The sequence below is a fragment of the Anneissia japonica genome, unplaced genomic scaffold, assembly GCF_011630105.1.
Source record: "Anneissia japonica isolate Jap-2015-1 unplaced genomic scaffold, ASM1163010v1 scaffold466_len1169948_cov191, whole genome shotgun sequence".
Classification (NCBI taxonomy): Eukaryota; Metazoa; Echinodermata; class Crinoidea; order Comatulida; family Comatulidae; genus Anneissia; species Anneissia japonica.
Genome location: NW_022689540.1, coordinates 832,708 through 840,245, shown reverse-complemented (window position 1 = coordinate 840,245; position 7,538 = coordinate 832,708). Strand labels below are relative to the sequence as shown.

The 7,538-nt window shown below is 33.6% G+C and overlaps 1 long non-coding RNA gene across 1 annotated transcript; it reads right to left on the bottom strand.

The window, feature by feature from the left end:
* Positions 1-1,704: 1,704 nt before the first annotated feature.
* LOC117124867 lies at positions 1,705-5,181 on the bottom strand. Its single transcript, XR_004448035.1, has 3 exons — positions 5,053-5,181; positions 4,639-4,719; positions 1,705-1,883 (listed from the first exon to the last, which is right to left on the bottom strand). It is a non-coding gene; the product is annotated as an uncharacterized LOC117124867 (long non-coding RNA).
* Positions 5,182-7,538: the final 2,357 nt, after the last annotated feature.

Below are 7,538 nucleotides of genomic sequence, written 5' to 3'. Positions count from 1 at the left end.
TTTCAACAAAAATCATTATTTATATATATGCCTATATATATATATATATATATATATATATATATATATATATATATATGCCTATATATATATATATACATTTTTTGTTATATTCAGTACATAATCCACATAAAATGTAGACCTTTTTTTGATTGGGAGATGTGGGGGTTGGGGGGAGGCGTTAGAGAGCGTACGCACCAAAATCATTACAAAAATATCGTTTTATTAGCATGTGCACTTTAACGTATTGAATCAATGAGACAATCAATTCTATTTTCTGAATTTGCATTCCTATATTTCATGAGATTATGAACAAGTAGAACTTTAATTTAATGAGGTTTATATTTAAATAGGTCTACTACACAGAATATGTAAAAATGAAAATAATCTATTTGGATGTAATTCTCACTAGTTCAATTTCTTTCATTTCAGTGTCTCAGGTCAAATCTACCGATTCATATAAGAAGTGCGAGATGGATGTACAATCATTGTCACCGGAACACGTTGTATTAAATTGTCGGAAGTCAATGTAGTATCAATAGCCGGATTTATGCGTCAATTAGGCCTAGGCCTATTGGGTTTTATACCACTGGATCATCGGAATTCAATTGAATTTGTAAATTATGTTTCTTGTACAACGAACAAGTAGTCCTCAAACTATATTATATACGGTACTTAAATATAATTAGGCATAAGCACTATAAAATTGTGTATATATATATATATATATTATATAAAACTACAATCTTTATATTACGTTTACATGTAAGCATGTAAGAAATAAAAGTTAACTGATGTGAAATTTAAAATACATCATCGTGTACTTCCTTTGTCGTAATTGCATTAATGATATATTTCATAATATCAATCAGTACATAATCGAATTAAATATATTATAATCAATTTGAAATACGGTACCACTATTATAAGCTATACAATATCTTATAAACACAAATATTCCCATGATAAAAACAAATTACGAAAATTTTTTTCAGAGCAAGGTGCTGCCGAATTTTACAAAACAGGAAATGACGTCAGTTGCTAGGCTACAGCGCATGCATATTCAGTAACACCTGTGCTCATTAGACTAACAATAAAAACTTTTAGCTCAGTTTTGACAAAATCGACCAAAAAGATTTTATTGTTAGTCTAATTAGAACAGGTGTTACTGAATATTCATGATATGCATGAGCTTGTTGCCTAGCAACCACGTCATTTCCGGTTTTATGTTTTGTTGTTGAGGGAGTCCTCGAGAATTTCATTGCTAGTTTAACAGGCAAAGTAGCTAATTTTGATGAAGCAATTCTCCTTAACTTTTTGTTTATAAGTACATTTTAGCTATTGGATATACTAAAGCAAACACAGAAATTGAGTAAGATGAGAAGCAATTCATAATTCAATTTGATCTTTATTTCCAAGCATTGAAATCAAGTTGGAATATTTTTATACATTTTATTTCTTTAACATATATTACATGTACATTTGGCAAAAATCAATAAGCCTGATTTTAATTCTTAAAATTGTATATCTTATTATCTTACATGTGTCTATATTTTTACAATATGACAGGTTATTTTCTCTATTATCAAGAAAAACATTACTACTAGTAATAATAAATAATAGATATAGGCCTATCGATAAACATAAAGCCTACAATAATTAATAAATATTTCTGCTTTTTTTAGAATTTTCAGAGCAAAATATTTTAAAAATACTTAAATTCACACTATATTTAAATAATTATTTCATATCTATTTTTTTTTTTTTGCGAGAAGCTTGATGAGTGATAACATTAGTCTATATAAGTTGGTAAGTTATGTAGCCCTTTCACGATCGAGTCCGGACATCCTTTCCTGACGTATGTGTATTCTTTGTCTACATCACTAGAAGAGAAAAATATTGAGAAATGATTTAGAAACAGAGAAAGAATTTTAACGAAGTATCAACAACATAATATATAAATAAAATTATTGAGCACCCCAGCCAGAGCATTATCGTATTCAGTTATCGCATTGTAACGCTGCTGATACAACAGAATAGTACGGTACTTCACACTTCTTATCATATCAGCATTATCATATTATATATTAATTATTATTATAGTATCATAATACCACGAAATGAATGAGGTTTAAATAATGGTATTGGACAGGCCTGTAGATTTTAATAGCGTAAACAAATTATGTTAACATTAATTGTGTTAGTTCGTGATGTGAGCGACGATAGATTCATAAATATATTCAAACATATCCATTGGTGGGGTTGATGAGCGAGATTTTACGGCTTACGATCGCCCATGTGCTTTGTGAACAAAATACTAGAGATTGGCTATCAAAATAACTATGTTTGGATCGGCAAATTAATTTTGTCGTAGAGTCGGTGTTAGTTTGTAATTTATGGTAACTCGGGCTACATGGGCAAAGCTTACATTTGAATTAAAAAAAATAATAATATTAGCTACAGCATACTGGCGCCAATGACACCACCTTATTTAGAGTATTTGTGCATACGTGGCCACATAGAGAGAGTGACGCTAACTCAAGTACGGCTCATAATATAAAATATTGTCTGGATCTTAAACTGTATCTGGTCCTCTTAATTCATTTTTTCATATTTGACTTTCTTTGGAGGGGCACCACAGTGAGCGTTTTCTTTTAAACAGATACCAACGCCTGTCTCTTATACACATCTAGATGTGTATAGCCGACTGGGGGGGGGGGCGGAACGTCACGGAGTTTGTGGGGCCCTGGCACTGACTCTTATAGGAGGCCCCTAATAAGTGAGCAAAGGGCGTGTTAATTTTCGAGCGGATTATGTCATTTATAATAGAAATATTTCGGACAATTTAAGGACAAAACTAACACTGCACAAACTTTCGGAACTCAAGGTATAGGCCTACCGGTAGGCCTAAAGTATGTACTCTATGTTGTAGGTGTAAATAAAAAATAAATAAAGAAAATATTTTAGTGAGAAACAAACATGTTTTCATAACGTAGGCCTATATACAATGCAAATCAGATTGATCGCAAAATCAGAAACAAATGTCAAACATCAGAACCCAGCTTTTATTGTTTTTAAAAACTGTTGGGGCCCCATTGAATGAAACTATGGTACGTATTTTTAAACTACAATGTCGGGTCCCCTCGTGACTGGGGCCCGCTTCTCCCTCCCCACCCCGTCAGCGCCTGAGCGTGACGCCACTGCTTGGAATGCGTGTTTAAATAGAATTCGATCCGACTCGACCACAAGTCAACTCGGCCACAATCAACTTGGCCACAAGTTAACTCGGCCACAAGTTAACTCGGCCACAAGTCAACTCGGCCACAAAAAGTTTGGCTACAGTCAACTCGGCCACAAGTCAACTCGGCCACAAGTCATCTCGGCCACAAATCAACTGGGCCACAAGTCAACTCGTCCACAAGTCATTTACTGGTACTATATTGTACTAATTATTATTATTATTATTATTGCTGTTATTATTGTTGTCATTATTATTGTTGTTTTTATTACCGTTAGTTTTAATATTAATTATTAGTCTTAGCATTAACATTATATATTGTTCAAATTTTTGCTGATATTATTATTACATATATATATAGTACATATATTTATAGTAGGCCTACCATATAAATAATAAATAATTTTCGATTTTTTATTATTATTATTCATATTATTATTATTATTATTTATTAGTCTTAGTATTATAATTTTAATAATAGTAATTTAAAAACTTGTTATTATTGGCGTTTTATTAGTAATTTTCTCATATTATTATTATTAATATTATCATTGTTGTTGTCACCTTTATTATTGATATTATTACCCTATTATTACTAAGTAGGCCTTATAAGTATTATTATTATTATTATTACTAATTAGTATTACTATTATTATTATAAAAATAAACATTATCTTTAATTTATTATTGTATTATTGCTATTATCACCTTCAATATCGTTATTATCACTAATTAGTTATTAAAATTGATATTTGAATATCGTTATTACCATACTAGTATTATTACTATTTGTTAAAATAAATATTAATATTAATGTTGTTGTTATTATCACATTTACTATCGTCATAATGACTAATTAGTATTATTAATGTAAATATTACTAATTTATTGTCGTTATTGTTGTTTAATATTATTGTTGAAGTAGAATGTTGTGAGTAAACAGAAGACGAACACATTAATAAATAACTCTTTTTAATTCATAGGCAATAGCATTCAAATCTCTTTTGGTAGTGTGGTGGTCCTGTTTTACTAAAACATACTGTGTACTTTATTTCAATCATATATTGAAGAAAAAGGATGCAAAAACTTAATTTACATTAAATAACTTGTGGCCGAGTTGACTTGTGGCCGAGTTGACTTGTGGCCGAGTTGACTGTGGCCGAGTTGACTTGTGGCCGAGTTGAACTGCACCATTTAAATAACGTTTCTTTAGCCAGTTTCAGGCCTTTGTCACTTGGAATGCGTGTTGTTGAATAGAATGCAGCCATGTCTGTGCTTGCATCAGTCGATTGAAACATGTCAACTAACAAACTTAGACGAAATAATAATTTATAGTATGATGACAGAATTTCCACTTAACTATTGAATTAACGATGCAAAATGTTCAATGCATTACTCACATTGTTATTAATTTTAAAGTCTTCTTCGTAATCTTTCAACTCTGCATAGGCCCTACGTATTGTTTATATGAAAAGCGCCACCTGGAGAGGTATAAAAACATTTCATTATTCTTTTTCTAAAGCGCCATTTTTTATGATGATGATGAGGATAATGCTGATGGTAATGGGTATGGTGATATTGACGATGATAATGATGATGATGATGGATGGCGATGATGATGATGGTTATGATGATATTTTTGATGATGATGGTATAATGATGATGAAGATGGAACAACTATAACATCAATCACATAACAGTAATAATAATTTTTAAAAAATACATCAGCAATAATAACCAACACTATAATAGGTCTAATAATCAATACTTTTCCTTCTTATATTTTCTCATTTTTCGTTGAATCTTTCACTCACACTTTTCGCCATTTTCCTGTGTATATTCCTTCTTTACCCACTACACTGTAGGCGATCCCTGTTGGTATCATCCCGGCCCAGTTGGTCGAAATCCAGTTTTTCGAAACCCGGTTTGCCGAATTTAACCCACTTTGCCAATAAACCCAGTTTGCCGAATCCAGTTCACTGAAAACATGAAATCACAGTTGGCCGAAACCCGGTTTGCCGAACCCAGTTTGCCGAATTTGAATTTTGTCGTCACCGTCGCACAAAAGTGCAACACGCTACTATTTTGAGATAAAATGTAATAAACAGCAATTATGTAGGCGAAATGGAAACTCAAGACTTAACTATTTTGAACTAAATGTAATAATTGAACGGTAATTATTGTAGGCGAAACCGAAACTCAGACTTAACAACCACAAACAAAATTAGTTAAGACCATCAAAAGGGCTTCCTGTTGCTCACCATTTTAATTTACTGAGCCATACTATCAGTCATTTAGGCTTTATAATCTTAGGCACCAATTTAAAATCTACTGTATTAAGGCTAGAGGACTGGGCGGATACCCTCGGGACATCAACCTTAGTAGATCTGAAATTGGTGCCTAAGATAACTAGCCTAAATCACTGATAGTATGGCTCTTTAATTTGAAACAGTGAGCAATACTGAAGCCCTCTGAAGCCATCTAAAAATTCACTATTCCAGCCGTACACATTCTTCATAATGTTTTGAGGCATCTACTGATTGATGACCACCTGATGAAGGGCGATGCCCGAAAACGCTTGTGTTTTTACCAATAAAAGTTATGGCTACTCTACACTTTAGCATTATGCGTTTTATTACTATAACGTATATATATATGTTAATGTTTCACTACTTTTAACTGACTTTCGGCAAACTGGGTTCGGCAAACTGGGTTTCGGCCAACTGGGATTCATTGGTTTTGAGTCGGCAAACTGGCACTCTGCAAACTGGGATTCGGCAAAGTGGATTTCGACCATCTGGCCTAGATCCATTCTGTTGGCCACACCATTTCTCTTTGCATACAGTTACACACGAGACATATCTGTCTATCATTTTGTTCAAAATGGATTTCATGATCTCACATCACCAACAAGCTCTTAATGCTAGCTCTAGCTCTTTCTACCACTTGGATTTTATTTACACGTTTTTAGTATACTTAAAACCTCTGTTGCTTTTTGGCTCCATAGATTGTCGTTTCATGACTTTGGTAGTAAATATATTTGAAGTATGCTAATTAGTACAATGAAAAAATAACATTCACTTTCTAAATTACAATGAATTCCAGATAATAATCATTAAAGCTCTAAACCAGAACCCCAAAACCGAGAGGAAAAATGAACCACTTGGTTCACATAAATTATTATTAAAGGTTTATGCCTAATAAAAGAACACATAAAAAAAGCACCAATTTTTGAAAAGACATTTTTTCAAGCATGGTGCATGAATCGGACAGTTGTTCTACATTCCGTAATAATGGCTGAAAAAACCATCTTTGGTTTCCGTCTTTTGCCCTTTTTCAGGGACGTAGCCAGGATTTTGAAGGGGGGGGGGGAGCCGTTATGCGAATTACATAGGACCCCGGCGGGGTCAAGGGGCGAATCCCCCTGTGAAGTAGCGCACTCTGAGCGTTCTTAGGACTGTTTGAGAGGATAAAGTGAAAATTGCAATAGACGCATTATAAAATAAGCGCAAAAATAATTATATAATAAATCAACAGTGGCAGATCCAGGAATTCGAAAGAGAGGTGAACCAGGGAGGGACTTTCACAGACCGACGAACCACCCACCTCAGCCCCACTATGGTTAAGGGCTGAGGTAAAAAAATTGATTAGGGCATCTCTAGATGGCCGGAAATTACACTCTCGCACTTCAATTTGAATATATTTTTCTTTTTTTTCCTTAAAAAAATGAAAGGGGGGGGGGGTGGCCTTGAATCCACCTCTGCTCAAAACATTCTTTATCCAGAATAGTCATATCAGGAAAAATGGACATGAAAAACCAGATCACATCCTAAAAACAGCAGTCACTAAGACATACATCAGACTGAGCCGCGACTTAATGGAGTTTAATGTCATACTCAGGGAAGGGCACAGATCTGTTTTGAAAGGTGGAGGGGGAGGGCATTTTGTGAGTCCACACCAACCTCAGCCCAACCATGGTTGGAGCTGAGGTGAGACAATTTGAGGAAATAGTACCTCTAGATGGCCATAAATGACACTTTTAGTAAAATTCATCATCATCACATCACCATTAGTCAAAATGAAGCGCCAAAAAAATTCTCATGATCTTTTATCATGGATTTTTTGACAAACATATATGAGATCTTATTAATGTGTGTGTGGTATACCATAGAAAACAAAGCTTAAAAACATTGTCTTTGAGATGTACTTTACATAGGCCTACTTCAAAAACGTGATTTCACAACCACCTCAGCCCCACCATGGCTGGGGCTGAGGAAATTTGAGGAAATAGTACCTCTCG